The following is a 17,515-nucleotide window of genomic DNA, read 5'->3' as shown; positions in this document are numbered from 1 at the left end:
CTCTCTCTCTCTCTCTCTCTCTCTCTCTCTCTCTCTTGATCGTCAGCACGTTCTTCACAAGGCGAGGTCCACCGATGATATCTTTTCCTGTCTTACGTCTGGTCATCCTCTGTACGAGGCACTGGTGACGCCTGTGTTACTACGACCCTTTAATATACTGAAAGCTTTTCAGGACGCGTGGCATCGGCGTTTGATTTCCAAGCTGGCCACTGTGTTTTTTTCTTCCTCAGTCTCTTCTTTCTTATCTAGCTTGTCTCCGTAATCATTGATGGATCAGCCGCTCCCTCTGTCCTTATCAGCCTCGGTGTCCCTCACTGTCCCGTGCCGCATCGGACTCTTCTCCTCCCTCTGTTTTGTTAGTGATTTCCTTTCTTCAGCACAGCATTCCGCTGCTTCTGTGTAATCTTCTCTTGTTCGGTCTACTGTTCGTCATAACTTCTCCATGAATTAAGATTTGGACAAGATTCCCTCGTGTGGGAAGACGCACCCGAGTTACGTTCACTGCTCAGAAATCCAGTTTGTGATCCACTCTTCTTAAAAGCCTCAACTATTTCCCAATCTCCTGTGGTAGCGCCGCATTTCCACCATAGATCACAATAAACATGCTTTGTATAATCGTAATGTCGGATCTCTCTTGTGAATCCTACATTACTGGAGTCCACAGAATTTGCCATAGATTCTTCTCATTTGGTCAGTTGCTCCGATCATACAAGGATCGAGTCGTCCCAGTACTTGTACTTGGAGCGGTGCTAACTCTGCTTGCTGACTAGATCAAGTGCCAAGCATTCCGCCTCAACAAGAGGTGAAACGTTTGTGCCTCTGCCATCAGCCAGTAATACTCAGCAAGGCTCTGCGTCACGTGATTAATAGGTGGTTGTTGGCAGTTTAAGGGTAGGATCTTGTCAGGTCCGTTACACTCTCAAGTATGCAGAACTCAGGAACTCCGTCTTCTCATGACTTTTCCAGCAGCTACAAACTGCCCGTTTTTAGATTGTAGGTTTCCACCTCTCCAAAATTCTTACATTATTTTTCCTCTTCCCTTACTTCCCTAGTTCAACTCGTATTTCAATCACAGCCTGACGTCGGTAAGGCCTTTTGTCCGTGGTCTGAGTTATGGACATAGAGAAAAATTAGCACAACGCGTTGTTGTGAAGTAGACAGTTTGATGTTGCCTCCTTGCTCTGAAAAGCTTTGTGACGTGGGAATTGTACGTTCAGCTCTGGTTTCTTACTCTATAGTCTTGTGTACCATAATGACTCGTACATCTTGTGTATTTTCTTTCGTGGTAGAATGATATTCGTTTGTTATTCTTATGATTTGGATGACACACAATAAGGTTGGAAGACACGTTTTGCAGGCAAATGAAATCTTCCATTTAACCATTGACACTATCTGGCTGTTCGATGGAGACAAGTTTCAGCTGTACTGCTGTAGAGGAAGTGAGGAATTAAGGACCCCTGCAGAACAACAGACACACATATCATGCTATCACTGAACCATATTACGGTAGATGACTTGACATTCAGCGAACACATCCCAGCGACTGTTGTTGCCCCATGGAAGATGGCAGGTTGGATCTTGTAAGCCATTAAGACTAGGAAGATAAAGCCATTGAACGTACAATCTGCACACAATAAAACTTTTGTGTGCTAAAACCATCATACAAGGTGGGTGAACTTGTTGACCTTAGATATGTAATTCAAAGGTCATTCACAGCACCCGTCGACTTGGCCAGATGTCAGAACTACTGGAAGTGACTTGAATTACACACCGTCTGTTTTCTAGAGAGCAATCTGCCCTCAGAAATCATTCCCAATTAGCATGACAGACATGAGTATCTTTAACGCTCCATAGACCTTGATGAACCATTGATACAAGAAGAGGGATCAGTATAAACCTCCATTGGCCAGATCTGTTGAGTATTTTGCCTACAGGTATTGGAAACATTATCGATCAGCCAGAGAGTTGTTCAGAAACTTACTAAGTTCGTTTCTCCGTATGTACGAACTGTGTGTAATCCTTGAGCTTGGACTTGGTAAGCACCCTCCGGTCAGTGACCTCAAACACCCTTGGTAATGAGAGGAGCATCGAACTAGCTTGGTCCACAGCCTTGCTGTGTTTTGCGTTTATCCTCACGGCTCTTCTCTGATATGTTCCTCATCTTTGCCTTTTCTGCCGTAGTTATAACCTTACTCTGTGAGGCGTATCACCGTTTTATGTTTGTTGGCTGTGTGAGTCAGTGTCGACAAACGTACGGTTATAGTTTTACACTTTTATTAGCATGAACTTTTTGAGTAGATCTAAAGACGTCTAGAACAGAGTCTTGTTTTAATAGTCTGCTATTACTAGATGATGACAACACCCTAGCTCACATCTTATGTAACTTCATGGGTCACAATTATATCATCAGTTCGCACATAACCCCAGCCTTCACTGCTCTCATTATCCCGTACTCTCCCTCACATCCTGATGTCCGGCGTGATGATGGTAGTCATTTTCGTGATCATTATCCAGTCCCTCATCGTTGTGTACTCCCTCCCTCTCACTGTTAGCTATCACTGCTGCCATTATCACGCATGTAACATCCCCCGCGAGCGCTAATGCCCGATGTCAGTTCCATCTCACGGTCATGATCATGCTTCACGCGCCTTCATGAAGGTCAGCCTCGCACCAGGGACCATCCTAGTGCCCACCAGGTTTCCCTCTCTGCCAGCAACTCTGTCCCTCAACACTGCCCTTGGTGGCTCTCTCAAGAGCTTCTCCATCTATCGTTTCGAAGAACCGTTTCTCTCTCTCTCTCTCTCTCTCTCTCTCTCTCTCTCTCTCTCTCTCTCTCTCTCTCTCTCTCTCTCTCTCTCTCTCTTTGTATATATATATATATATATATATATATATATATATATATATATATATATATATATATATCCATGATGATCGAGACGTCATGAGAGCAGTTTGACTACCTCGGTAGAAGTTTTGTGGGTAGTACTGGTGCTGATATTAAGGTGCAGTTCGACAGTGTGACCAACACTTTAAGAGAAAAGTTCAGAGCTTGACGTGAGGCTTCAGTGTCATTCACTGGTATAGTATATGACGTGTAAAGGTTATAAACTAAGCTTTATATAGTTTAGTCACCTGTATAAGTTTCCCTGTAGATCTGGGAGTCATCTTAATTATTAGTTTAAGAAATGACATGATATTTAACTAAAATTTTTTGAAGGGTGTAAAATTGTAAATTACAAATCTTGTGAAACTATAAGTAAAGTTGAAAAAAGAAGTTGGCTTTATATTTAGCTTTTGATTTATTTACCATAGTTCCTGTAGTAAAGCTGCATTTAGAGAGAACGTTCGATAAAAGAAAACGGTGTTAGAATATTTTGGGGGACCCTCAATTGAGTTGTCTACATCGGTAAGACAAGTTGAATTTATTGGAATCATTCGGTATATGTGTAATTTAGAATATTGAATTTATTAGAATTATTCGGTGTATGTGTAATTTAGAATTCTGACAATAACTACATTAATATTGATTGTGCCAAAAATGACAAGAACTATCAACTACCCATCATATTAAAAGCTCGCTGCTGATTACAAATAGTGCCCCCTGCCCTTCATAACCACGCCTTTTTTGACCTTCATATCCATTACCCTGTACCAATTAAATGACTGATATATTTTGTAATACAGCGAACACCCTCCGTGTACCACAACCAACCCTGTCTCCTCGTCACAGCCATTGCCATGTACCCGTTAAAGCTTATGCCTTCAATCCCATCAGCAACCAGTGCCCACAGCCAAGCACAAGCCATGCATGTTACTCACCATAACCAGCGTTGTCTGGCCATTATAGCCCGTCGTCTTTGTACAGGACAACCATTGCCGTCTTTCCGCCATAGTCAAGTGCGCCCTTATTATGAATGATCCCGGCTGCCCATAACAGCCTTTGCCCTCTCTCCGTCAGACTTGCTATCCCAGCGCCTATAGCGACCACATGCACAGCATTTATTGAAACCATTAACTATTTCAGGCCATCACAACCAGCATCTTATCCATCACAACCAGTGATTCCATCACAATTATCATAACCCCGACCTTGACAGCCGATGCCCTGCCCCTATCCATGACAACCATAACTCTCTCTCTCTCTCTCTCTCTCTCTCTCTCTCTCTCTCTCTCTCTCTCTCTCTCTCTCTGCACACAACAGTACGTGTGTGTATGCGTGTCCGTGAGCCAGGGTGAGGCCCTGCGTGTGCCTGGCCACCCCTCGTGCCAGCCCGCGCCGTAACAAGTACCCACCAAGAGGCCCCAGCAGAGACTCGAGGATCTCTGGCAATCACGTATCCCACACCCCGCCACTTGTCCTGCTCCGTCTTTTGCTTTTTCGTTATATGGAAGTTTTAGTTTGTGACGCTTAATGATGTGTTTGATGAAGGGCACGTGGAGGATGGTTGGCGTCCCATGTGGATCGTCCAGCCCCTGATGTTCAGTGCACTGTGTGTCCTTCATCATGTTAGTCACGGTTAATAGGATAGGCCTTAGAGGTGCGCTCAGGGAGATGCCTAGAAGGTCGTCGTCCTTCGTGCAAGGCTAAGTGATATGGTCGTAATTAGTGGTTACACAGACCAGATGTGGCTGTGGTCTGGCGGGAGGAGGGTGCCTCCAGGCCTGTGGCACTTGGAGGAGGACGAGGCGCAGGGCCGACTGGTCGCTGGGGGCGTGGGTACCTCCCCACCCAGGAGGACATGTTGGCGGTGTGGGAGAGGAAACACGGTGATGATAAGTGGTAAAGAGCAGGCTATAACTTTTAAGGGAAGGTGATAGTGAGGGAGGCGAGGGGAAAGGATAAGCATGAAAGTGAGGGAGGAGGAAAGAAAAACGTGATAGGAAGGAGAGTGAGTGGGAAAGAAGGAACGGGCGCGTTAGACGTGGTCATCCTGATGGAAAGGTGAGGTAGTAAGGAAGAGGAGAAACTTTTAGTTGATAAGGTGGAACCTGATATGATGAGGAGGGTCAAGGGGGTGAGTTTGATGGGAAGGGAGATGAGGGAAAGGAATTGGATGGGAGAGTTGAGAATAGTGAGGAGGATAGTGAGTTTGGAGGGACCAGCGTCAGTGCAGGTAAGAGAGACTTGCCTAGTACGAGAGCAATGTAGAGGAGGTGATGTGTCAGGTAGTATAGAGAATAGAAGAGGTGGAAAGGATAGATGCTGAGAGACAGTGGTTGAGGTGGAAATTGAACAAATATGAAAACTTGCGATAATGGAAGGGAAGAATTGTTCAGGCAGTTGGGTGAACGGGAGGAGATATGAACGACAGGGAACGGCGAGGTAAGGAGAGGTGACGAGAGGCAACCGTAAAGATCTTGGATAGGGAGGAAGAAGAGAGGGGGAGAGGGAGTGCAGATGAAGAGCAGAAGAGGGAATATGAGGGTCAGTGGTGAAGAGGATTACATGGGAAGGACAAAAGTCCTGACTTGATTGTTTATGACCAGGTAACCTGCCGCAGTGTCGCTTTCCTCACACACAGATCTAGATAAAGGAAATTAAAGGGAAGGAAGGAAAATACAGCACATTAAGGGCAGGGGAAAACAGAACTGGAGGAATGTGAAGGAAAGGAAATAACATCTTATGTGCAGGATGGAACATGAAGGAGAGGGAAGAACATGAAAGATGTTTGTGGAGGGGAAAGAACACGGGAGGAGGGTAAGTGGGAAGGGTTGATAGGTCATCATCTGCAAACTGAACAAGAGTAAGAATGGATTCTGAAACGTAGACGACACGTTTACTGTGTCGCACGTTAGTGAAAGCTGCCGGTGAAACAAGTTTCAGTGAATATATTATGGGAAAAGGAAGAGAGCAAATCGTGCAGACTGTCGAACACAAACATAAAAGGCAATGGTAGGCAAGATTTTAGGAATCTTTAACAGAGAACAGCAGATTCGAAGATGCCTCTTCAGAGCAAGTATGTCCCCCACACACACACACACTAAAATACTGGTTCATGTTAACATTATCCCTTAAACGTGGGCGAAATCCTTGGCTTAGAAAATGTACAAAAAGTTCGAACAATTTTTTGTGACTCGACCAGAAATTAGAACTACTGGGAGCAAGTGGAGTCGCTTATGTTCTGTACTCTGGTGCGCTAACGGGCAAGATCTTACAAGGCTCGTCTCAGTCTGCCCTCAGAAATCATTCCTTGTTGCCATAACAGGAGTAGACTGTTGCCATAACAGAAGTAGACTGTCAGATCACGCCTTTAAAATCAGAAGGTGCTGTAGATACAGTAGCTGCTCTAAGTAAGCATGTCTGCAATCAGTACCAGAGCTACTGTGTAGTGGAGGGACGTATGCATGTTGACCCTACTGTGGCTTTAAACGTTCTGACTGATTTGAGGAGCCGTACAGAAGCTGTAGTCTGAGTTTTAGTGGTAGGGTTGAACGTCCAGAATCAAGTTAAGATACTTGTAAGGTAGGCAGAGAAGGACGGATGAAGGAGAGGCGAAAAACAGTAGAGGAATGTGAAAGGGAGGCAAGAATATTGGAAGGGACGTGAAGGGTAAGAAGGACAAGGGAAGGGGTTTGATGAGATGGGTGGTAAAGGGGAGAAACAACAGAGGGATGTATGTGAAGGAGAAAATATAAGAGCAAGTGTGTTAGTGTGAAGCGAGACAAAAAAGTAGTTATAGTAGTGAGTGAGGCACGGTCTGTGTGGAGCTTGGTGAGGGTTAGAACTTGAGGTGGCAAGTGATAGCATTAAGCAAGCGTCTCGTGTTTCATAATGATCATTCTGCCCTGTCAAGGAGGCCAGACTTTCCACAAGTGCCTGCTGCCTCGCCTGCCCCAGCCTGGTGCCAGAGAGCGCTGAACATGACGGGCAATGCCACGGGAAAGTCCAGTGTCTATTTAAGGGATATAATGTCAATGGAAAGTCTTAGGGGTTATGTCAAGGGATTGGTAGCACAGAGAAGTATTGGAGGAGGGGTGTTATTTGCGAGTGGAATGGGGGAGGAGTGTTATTGGGGAGCGCCATGGGGGAGGAGTCTTATTGGGGAGTTCCATGAGGGAAGAGTGTTATTAGGGAGTGCCATAAGGGGAGGAATGTAATGAGGAAGTGATGAGGTGGGATTTTTAGTGGACGAGTGCCAAAGTGAAGGGGGTGTCATGGGAAGTGTTAGGGGTTAGGGAGTGAGTGTAGGAGGGCTATTCGAAGGGTAGTGCTATGAGAGGTAAGCCATATTTCCCTGCAGGTATTGATATAGAACGATATATATATTGTGGGGGTGGTCGTCCTTGTGAGGAGTGCGAGGCGTGACTGGCTCCGTGATAACCGGCCAGGCGACAAGGCTGCACGCTGGCAAAACGTATTTACTCTACGATCTCACGCCCACGTTTCCGGTGCCGCCCACGCCCAAAATGTCTGACGCCGCCCACACCCAAATTACCACCGTGTCGCACACACTTACCTGGCTGGCCTGACCTTGGACAGCCGCTCAGACTGTCTGTAGTTTGTTGACGACTGGCTGTAATACGTGTAGATAACTAAGGAGGAGAGAGATGAGGAGGAGAAATACTTACAGAAGGGGAGGAGGTTTAGGAGGTATAGAGTACATGTAAGGTTGTGAGGGTGCTGGTGGGAGGGACAGGGAGCAGCAGCGGGTTGGCAGAGGAAGACGAGTAAAGGCGGAAGTGATATTTGACTCCTGAGCCACCGTAGGTAAGGCCTCCATGCCGACACCCCCAAGCCATCAGCCTGTATCATACCGCACACACCATACATTTACACACAAGCCTCCACGCCTCTGTCTCACTTGTGTTAGGCCTCTCTCTCTCTCTCTCTCTCTCTCTCTCTCTCTCTCTCTCTCTCTCTCTCTCTCTCTCTCTCTCTCTCTCTCTCTCTCTCTCTCTCTCTCTCTCTCTCTCTCTCTCTCTCTTATACACCCATGGTATAACTGTCCAGTACACCACATGTTAAGAATGTACACATATGTTGGTTTATGTCATGGGTGGATCTAGTAATGAAGCTCCTGGTGTAGGTGATAACACCTACAGGGTTACGTTTGACCCGGGAGTTCCCACTGGCGTCAGACCAGAAGCCCTGAGGGTAAAGACTTACATTTAGGATGTTGTTCACATCGCCACGCGCAGGTCTCGTCTGTGTAGTATTGTTTCCTGGTTACACATGATTTCCTAGGAAAGAATAGGTTCAAGGAAATGCTAAACATTCTTAGGTGAATGATGACACTTATTCACACACACACACACACACACACACACACACACACACACACACACACACACATTCTTAAGTTTGTTTACTGCGTCTAAAGAAGCGCAAACTGCCAAGATATTAGGTCCACAATGAAGCAACGTAGGTGGTACCAGAATTATGAGAGCAGAGTTCCAGGGCAAGGAACCCTGAATTTGCCCACCATGGAAGATAGAAGAGTGAGGGGTGACCTGATCATAACCGTCGTGTTTTTAAGACAGGTTGATGAAGTAGACGGAAAATACTTCCTCGTGAGTTGTACGGATAGAGCAGTCAGGGGATGTAACATAATCAACAAACTTGTTGAAGAAGATGTGAGTTAGTACGTGTGTAGTGTTACATTGGTGTATGATTGGAATAGCATGAATGACGACAGTTAATACCGACAACATACACAAATTTTGAAAGTTGTGGGAGGGTAAGGAATATTAAAAAGATGTGGCTTCAAGACTGGAAAAAGCCTTCCCGTACAGCACTAATCGGTAACTATATATATATATATATATATATATATATATATATATATATATATATATATATATATATATATATATATATATACATAATTCTTTGATAGTCTGTTTGGTGAAGACAAAACAATATATCACATTCTCTAGTTTTCTACCGGTGTTTTTTAGTATTTCTCGCCATACGCTTTTGTTTATCAGAAAAAGCGCACATAAGTAATCCTGTGTTCGTATTGGCTATATTCCTGAATGTCATGTGAGGCCTTTGGGGCACGTAAACACTGCCCATCCTCTGTCACATGACGTAATCATGGTACAACACTAGTGATATAAAGAGATCCGAAACAGAAGAGGTTCGCGTAACACCACAAGATGTCGGTTCTCTATATTGCTTTTGTTTTTGTGTCATGACTTCAGTAATTTCACGGAGGATGGGCAGTGTCTGTCTGCCCGAAGCGTCTCGTCTGTAATTCAAGAATAAAGTGATGATAAGTATATTTAATTTGCTCTTTATCAATTCAGGAAAAACGTTATGTTGATAGAAAATGGAAAAGAAAGAAAATAGATAAAGAATATACTGTGCCTGTTTACACGATATATATATATATATTCTTTCTTTATATGTGTTCGCCGTTCCCCACGTTGGCGAGGTAGCGTCAGAAACAAACGAAGAAAAGCCCTCGTTCGCTCACATCCATTCTCAGGTTGCCATGTGAAATGCAGCGAACCACAGCTCCCTATCTAGTGGCAATCAGACCCCACAGACCTTCCATGGTTTCCCCCGGCTGCTTTATATACCCTCGTGCAGTCCATTGACAACACGTCGCTCCCATTTTACCAAATTGCTTTAATTCACTCTATTTCATAAACACCTTTCATCCTTCCGTATGTTCAGGCTCCGATCACTCAAAATCTTTTTCATCCCATCCTTCCATCTCCAATTTGGTCTCCCCCTTCTCTTTGTCCTCGCCGCTTCTGTTACATATGGCCTCTTTGTCAGCCTCTCCATACTCATTCTCTCCATATGTCAAAATCATTTCAGCACACCTTAGTAAACCTTCTCAACCATACTCTTTGAATTATCACGTTCTTTCTTACCTTACTATGATTTATTCGATCAACTCTCCTCACACCACATGTTGTCCTCATACATTTGATTTCCAGTACATACACCCTCCTATAGACATTCTCATCTACAGTCCATGCCTCGCATCCATACAGCATCTCTAGGACTACCTTACCTTCAAACATATATATTTTCGACCTCCCAGATAGCACGCTTTCATTCCACACATTCTTCAGTGCTCCCAGAACCTTCTCTTCACCACCCTCTGACTCGTCTAAGCTTCCATGGCTTCATTCGTTGCCATGTCCACTTCCAGGTATCTTGAAATACACCATTTCCTCCCAAGCTCATTTGATTCAAACGCACACCGTAACTAACTGCTCTTGTATGCACTGCCAAACCCAGTAATCTTGCTTTTATTCACATTTACTCTCAGCAACCTTCTTTCACTCTCTCCAACACTCATACACAAACTTCTGTAGTTTTTCTCTCAGGTCTGCTCTTAGTTCCCTGTTGTCAGCGAACAGCACCTGACTCACTACCCAGGCCTCCTCACCCCATACAGACTGCATACCTGCCCCACTCTCCAAGACCCGTGCGTTGACCTCTACCTCCTCTCCATCCATAAACAAACTGAACAGTCGTGGTGATATCACACACCCTCAGATTCACCGTCTATTGGAACCACTCGCTCTCCTCTCTACCTACGAGCATACACGCCTTACTGTCTTGAAAAAAAGAAATAATTTCTATCACTCGTATCATATGCTTTCTGAAGATCCATCATGGCCACAGATCCCCCACACCCTTTTATCAAAGCAAACATCTGATCTACACATCCTCAACCACTTCTGAAACTACATTTTTCTTCCTGTTCTCAGAACTGTGCATGCCACCATCCTTTCAGCAGCAACTCTGTCATAAAACTTACCAGTTACACTCGGCAAACACGTACCTCTTTGATTCGAATATCTACTTTTATCCCCCTTGCCTTGAACAGTGGCACTATACAAGAATTCCGCCAATCTTTAGGCATCATACTATGATCCACATAGAAATTGAAAATCCTAACAACCCAGTCAACTCAACAACACATTCAACCCATTTCCTAAGAAATTGGGCTGTAATACCGTCCATTCCAGTCGCATTGCCATATATCATGTAAAGCAAGGATTATCTTTTCATCAAACCACCTACCGTGACTCTCTCCACTGTGCACACCTCCCCGTCGTAAACATCCCATATCTACCACCCATCATCAAACATGCTCAGTACTTCAGAGTATTTTCTACATTTCCTATTCACCTCATCTCTGCATTTTATCACTTCCTCATTTGCCCCATTCACCGATTTTTCCGTTTGTTCTTTTTTTCCTCACACTTGAACTCCCTTTCAAAACACTTTTTTTTTTTTTCACTGAAGTTTTATGGTACTTGGTAACCCCAATCTTCATTTGCCATCTTTTTCAGCCCTTGCACCTTCCTCTCGACATCCTGTCTCTTTGTCTTATACATCTCCAAGTCACTCGCACTCCTTCCCTGTAGATAACGCAGATACGTCTCTCTACTCTCTTTCGCGTGCAAGTTGACTTTGTCATTCCACCATTCACTACCCTTTCTCACTCCCGGCATTCCACCATTCATTTACTACCCATTCTCACCTTCCGCATGCCATACACTTCTCTCGCACGCCTTTCTTCCCTAAATACCTCCTCGTCCTTTGCCACTCCCATAGCTTTATCTACTTTTTGCTGATCTACACTCAATCTCTCTTGGTATCTCTTTGCTCAAGCCTCTTTTCCACGCCTACTTTCACCACCTTCTTCTCTTACATTTCATCTCCTTTATTCCGAAAGCCTCTGCAACTTTTCACCCGCGCCACTTACGAATAATGATCGGATATCTCACCAGCTTCCCTTACCAACATGTTCTCATCCTAGAGTCTTTCTGGACGCCTGTCAGAAAGTACGCTTTCCAGTGATGCCTTCTTTCCTACTCACCCATGTAAACTTGTGCACGTCCCTCTTTTTAAACCAGGTCTTCCCAGTCACCAGTCCTTTTCCAGAACACAATTACACAAGCTCTTCACAATTTCCATTCACATCACTGAATACCCTGTTCCCTCCCACCCCAATTATATGCTCAACTGCCACATTACCCACTTAAGCATTCAAATCACCCATCATTGATGCCCGATCTCTCCCATCAGAACTGTTGACACACCCACTCAGCTCCCTCCAAAACACTCGCCTTTCTTCCTCGGTCCTCTCGAGGCCTGGTGCATAAGCACTAATGATCGCCTATTTCTTGTAAATCACTTTCGTGTTATCCGACGTCAGTCTGGGCTTCACCTTCCTACACTCTCACACATTCCCACAACTTCATCAGCGGAAGCGCTATCTCTTCCTTAGCTCTCACCCTCACACTAACACCTGACTTTACCCTTTCTCTGTGTTGTCCGACTCTGCTTGCTTGAGGCTACCCCGCGTGTGAGATGGTTTCGTCAAATTTACATATCTTATTTTGTGTTTATGGTTGACGCAGGATCCCTCTCTCGGTAGGTCTTGGTGTTACTTCAGGATCACTTCCAGGAGCTCCTGCAGCTTCAAGGCAGTAAGCAAGAAATCTAGAGTGGCGATTCTGGTAATACCTCAAGTTTGCATATATATATATATATATATATATATATATATATATATATATATATATATATATATATAGAGAGAGAGAGAGAGAGAGAGAGAGAGAGAGAGAGAGAGAGAGAGAGAGAGAGGTTTGCGGCAGGGGTGTGTGATGTCTCCATGGTTGTTTAATTTGTTTATGGATGGGGTTGTTAGGGAGGTGAATGCAAGAGTTTTGGAAAGAGGGGGAAGTATGAAGTCTGTTGTGGATGAGAGAGCTTGGGAAGTGAGTCAGTTGTTGTTCGCTGATGATACAGCGCTGGTGGCTGATTCATGCGAGAAACTGCAGAAGCTGGTGACTGAGTTTGGTAAAGTGTGTGAAAGAAGAAAGTTAAGAGTAAATGTGAATAAGAGCAAGATTATTAGGTACATTAGGGTTGAGGGTCAAGTCAATTGGGAGGTAAGTTTGAATGGAGAAAAACTGGAGGAAGTAAAGTGTTTTAGATATCTGGGAGTGGATCTGGCAGCGGATGGAACCATGGAAGTGGAAGTGGATCATAGGGTGGGGGAGGGGGCGAAAATCCTGGGAGCCTTGAAGAATGTGTGGAAGTCGAGAACATTATCTCGGAAAGCAAAAATGGCTATGTTTGAAGGAATAGTGGTTCCAACAATGTTGTATGGTTGCGAGGCGTGGGCTATGGATAGAGTTGTGCGCAGGAGGGTGGATGTGCTGGAAATGAGATGTTTGAGGACAATGTGTGGTGTGAGGTGGTTTGATCGAGTAAGTAACGTAAGGGTAAGAGAGATGTGTGGAAATAAAAAGAGCGTGGTTGAGAGAGCAGAAGAGGGTGTTTTGAAATGGTTTGGGCACATGGAGAGAATGAGTGAGGAAAGATTGACCAAGAGGATATATGTGTCGGAGGTTGAAGGAACGAGGAGAAGTGGGAGACCAAATTGGAGGTGGAAAGATGGAGTGAAAAAGATTTTGATTGATCGGGGCCTGAACATGCAGGAGGGTGAAAGGAGGGCAAGGAATAGAGTGAATTGGATCGATGTGGTATACCGGGGTTGACGTGCTGTCAGTGGATTGAATCAGGGCATGTGAAGCGTCTGGGGTAAACCATGGAAAGCTGTGTAGGTATGTATATTTGCGTGTGTGGACGTGTATCTATATACATGTGTATGGGGATGGGTTGGGCCATTTCTTTCGTCTGTTTCCTTGCGCTACCTCGCAAACGCGGGAGACAGCGACAAAGAAAAAAAAAAAAAGAAAAAAAAAATATATATATATATATATATATATATATATATATATATATATATATGTATATATATATATATATATATAAATGGGGGAGGTGATAACAAGTAGTGGTGATGTGAGAAGGAGATGGAATGAGTATTTTGAAGGTTTGTTGAATGTGTCTGATGACAGAGTGGCAGATATAGGGTGTTTGGGTCGAGGTGGTGTGCAAAGTGAGAGGGTTAGGGAAAATGATTTGGTAAACAGAGAAGAGGTAGTAAAAGCTTTGCGGAAGATGAAAGCCGGCAAGGCAGCAGGTTTGGATGGTATTGCAGTGGAATTTATTAAAAAAGGGGGTGACTGTATTGTTGACTGGTTGGTAAGGTTATTTAATGTATGTATGACTCATGGTGAGGTGCCTGAGGATTGGCGGAATGCGTGCATAGTGCCATTGTACAAAGGCAAAGGGGATAAGAGTGAGTGCTCAAATTACAGAGGTATAAGTTTGTTGAGTATTCCTGGTAAATTATATGGGAGGGTATTGATTGAGAGGGTGAAGGCATGTACAGAGCATCAGACTGGGGAAGAGCAGTGTGGTTTCAGAAGTGGTAGAGGATGTGTGGATCAGGTGTTTGCTTTGAAGAATATATGTGAGAAATACTTAGAAAAGCAAATGGATTTGTATGTAGCATTTATGGATCTGGAGAAGGCATATGATAGAGTTGATAGAGATGCTCTGTGGAAGGTATTAAGAATATATGGTGTGGGAGGCAAGTTGTTAGAAGCAGTGAAAAGTTTTTATCGAGGATGTAAGGCATGTGTACGTGTAGGAAGAGAGGAAAGTGATTGGTTCTCAGTGAATGTAGGTTTGCGGCAGGGGTGTGTGATGTCTCCATGGTTGTTTAATTTGTTTATGGATGGGGTTGTTAGGGAGGTAAATGCAAGAGTCTTGGAAAGAGGGGCAAGTATGAAGTCTGTTGGGGATGAGAGAGCTTGGGAAGTGAGTCAGTTGTTGTTCGCTGATGATACAGCGCTGGTGGCGGATTCATGTGAGAAACTGCAGAAGCTGGTGACGGAGTTTGGTAAAGTGTGTGGAAGAAGAAAGTTAAGAGTAAATGTGAATAAGAGCAAGGTTATTAGGTACAGTAGGGTTGAGGGTCAAGTCAATTGGGAGGTGAGTTTGAATGGTGAAAAACTGGAGGAAGTGAAGTGTTTTAGATATCTGGGAGTGGATCTGTCAGCGGATGGAACCATGGAAGCGGAAGTGGATCATAGGGTGGGGGAGGGGGCGAAAATTTTGGGAGCCTTGAAGAATGTGTGGAAGTCGAGAACATTATCCCGGAAAGCAAAAATGGGTATGTTTGAAGGAATAGTAGTTCCAACAATGTTGTATGGTTGCGAGGCGTGGGCTATGGATAGAGTTGTGCGCAGGAGGATGGATGTGCTGGAAATGAGATGTTTGAGGACAATGTGTGGTGTAAGGTGGTTTGATCGAGTAAGTAACGTAAGGGTAAGAGAGATGTGTGGAAATAAAAAGAGCGTGGTTGAGAGAGCAGAAGAGGGTGTTTTGAAATGGTTTGGGCACATGGAGAGAATGAGTGAGGAAAGATTGACCAAGAGGATATATGTGTCGGAGGTGGAGGGAACGAGGAGAAGAGGGAGACCAAATTGGAGGTGGAAAGATGGAGTGAAAAGGATTTTGTGTGATCGGGGCCTGAACATGCAGGAGGGTGAAAGGAGGGCAAGGAATAAAGTGAATTGGAGCGATGTGGTATACAGGGGTTGACGTGCTGTCAGTGGATTGAATCAAGGCATGTGAAGCGTCCGGGGTAAACCATGGAAAGCTGTGTAGGTATGTATATTTCCGTGTGTGGACGTGTGTATGTACATGTGTATGGGGGGGGTTGGGCCATTTCTTTCGTCTGTTTCCTTGCGCTACCTCGCATATATATATATATATATATATATATATATATATATATATATATATATATATATATATATATATATATATATATTACATCCTCGATAAAAACTTTTCACTGCTTCTAACAACTTTCCTCCCACACCATATATTCTTAATACCTTCCACAGAGCATCTCTATCAACTCTATCATATGCCTTCTCCAGATCCATAAATGCTACATACAAATCCATTTGCTTTTCTAAGTATTTCTCACATACATTCTTCAAAGCAAACACCTGATCCACACATCCTCTACCACTTCTGAAACCACACTGCTCTTCCCCAATCTGATGCTCTGTACATGCCTTCACCCTCTCAATCAATACCCTCCCATATAATTTACCAGGAATACTCAACAAACTTATACCTCTGTAATTTGAGCACTCACTCTTATCCCCTTTGCCTTTGTACAATGGCACTATGCACGCATTCCGCCAATCCTCAGGCACCTCACCATGAGTCATACATACATTAAATAACCTTACCAACCAGTCAACAATACAGTAACCCTCTTTTTTAATAAATTCCACTGCAATACCATCCAAACCTGCTGCCTTGCCGGCTTTCATCTTCCGCAAAGCTTTCACTACCTCTTCTCTGTTTACCATATATACATATATATATACATATATATACATATATACATATATACATATATATACATATATATATATATATATATATATATATATATATATATATATATATATATATATATATATATATATATATATGACTCAACTCTCAAACTGAATATCTCACGAAGCCTTCGTAAAACAGCAGCATCCATTATTCACAAGAGCATGTAACAGTAAAAAGGGTCACAGGCTTGATAACCTTTCCTACTGGATGTTGGCCGTTAGACCAGACATACAGCAGCAGCAACAACCAGGACATGGCCGGTGTAAGATGGGCGCTGGACATTATTGTTGAGTGTACCCTGTGCACGAGGATTATTCTTCGCCGACTCTTGTGTTTATCTGGAGGAGGCAAGTTCCCTCTGGGTAGCCTAACATGGCACCAGAGACAGTGTTTTCTTCGTCAGCAGACTGGGTGAAATTATTGAGCCGGGATTCATCACTCGTCAGGTCTTTGCCTTTTATTGATGAACAGATCACGAGGGTCAGGGATGCGGCAGATCCACGCCTCACCCCAGTCCTGCCCACACCCAACTCAAGCCAACCACCCACCTCCCCCTCATGTTTTCCCTCACTTCCATACATCCCAGACACTCACTGTCACCCTTCACGCCAGTGTATTCATCTTCCCATTATTCTCTCTCTCTCTCTCTCTCTCTCTCTCTCTCTCTCTCTCTCTCTCTCTCTCTCTCTCTCTCTCTCTCTCTCTCTCTCTCTCTCTCACACACACACACACACACACACACACACACACACACACACACACACACGCACACCGGAGTCTGCACCCCACCCCTCCACGAGCCCTTCACCCGCACACCCCCCTCATACCGTCATATTCCCACCCGTCTGCCCCAAGCAACACCTTTCTTCCTACATACCCACCTCACCCGTACAACTTCCCTCTCCCCCGCACACCTCATTCCACATCAAGCACCCTCTCCTGTCCAGCTCAACCCACACACACCCCTTCACTCCTCCTCCTCCTCCTCCTCACCTTAGCCCACACGCCCACCGCTCACCCCTCCCACCTCCTCCTCCTCCTCCTCCTCCTCCTCCTCCTACTCCTCCTCCCCCTCCCCGCTAAGTGACCTGTGACAGCTGCCAACATGGTTATTCTCAAGTTGTGCCTCCTGCTGTCCTGAGGAGTTATTAAATGCTTGAGGAGGCAGATCATCACGAGCAGGGGCAGTGTGCTCACACACACGCCCTCTGTGAACGCTTCCTAATTTTCCTGCTTATGGTTTGCGAG

The 17,515-nt window shown here is 44.5% G+C and overlaps 1 protein-coding gene across 15 annotated transcripts in view; it reads left to right on the top strand.

Moving 5' to 3' along the window:
- The window catches only part of by (focal adhesion protein tensin), a 1,595,780-nt gene that overhangs the window by 643,527 nt on the left and 934,738 nt on the right, over window positions 1-17,515 (top strand). The gene's annotated exons all lie outside the window — the stretch shown is intronic.

The sequence above is a fragment of the Panulirus ornatus genome, chromosome 6 (genome assembly GCF_036320965.1).
Source record: "Panulirus ornatus isolate Po-2019 chromosome 6, ASM3632096v1, whole genome shotgun sequence".
Classification (NCBI taxonomy): domain Eukaryota; kingdom Metazoa; phylum Arthropoda; class Malacostraca; order Decapoda; family Palinuridae; genus Panulirus; species Panulirus ornatus.
The sequence above is the reverse complement of the archived record's forward strand: the minus strand, read 5'-3'. Positions and strand labels throughout refer to the sequence as shown.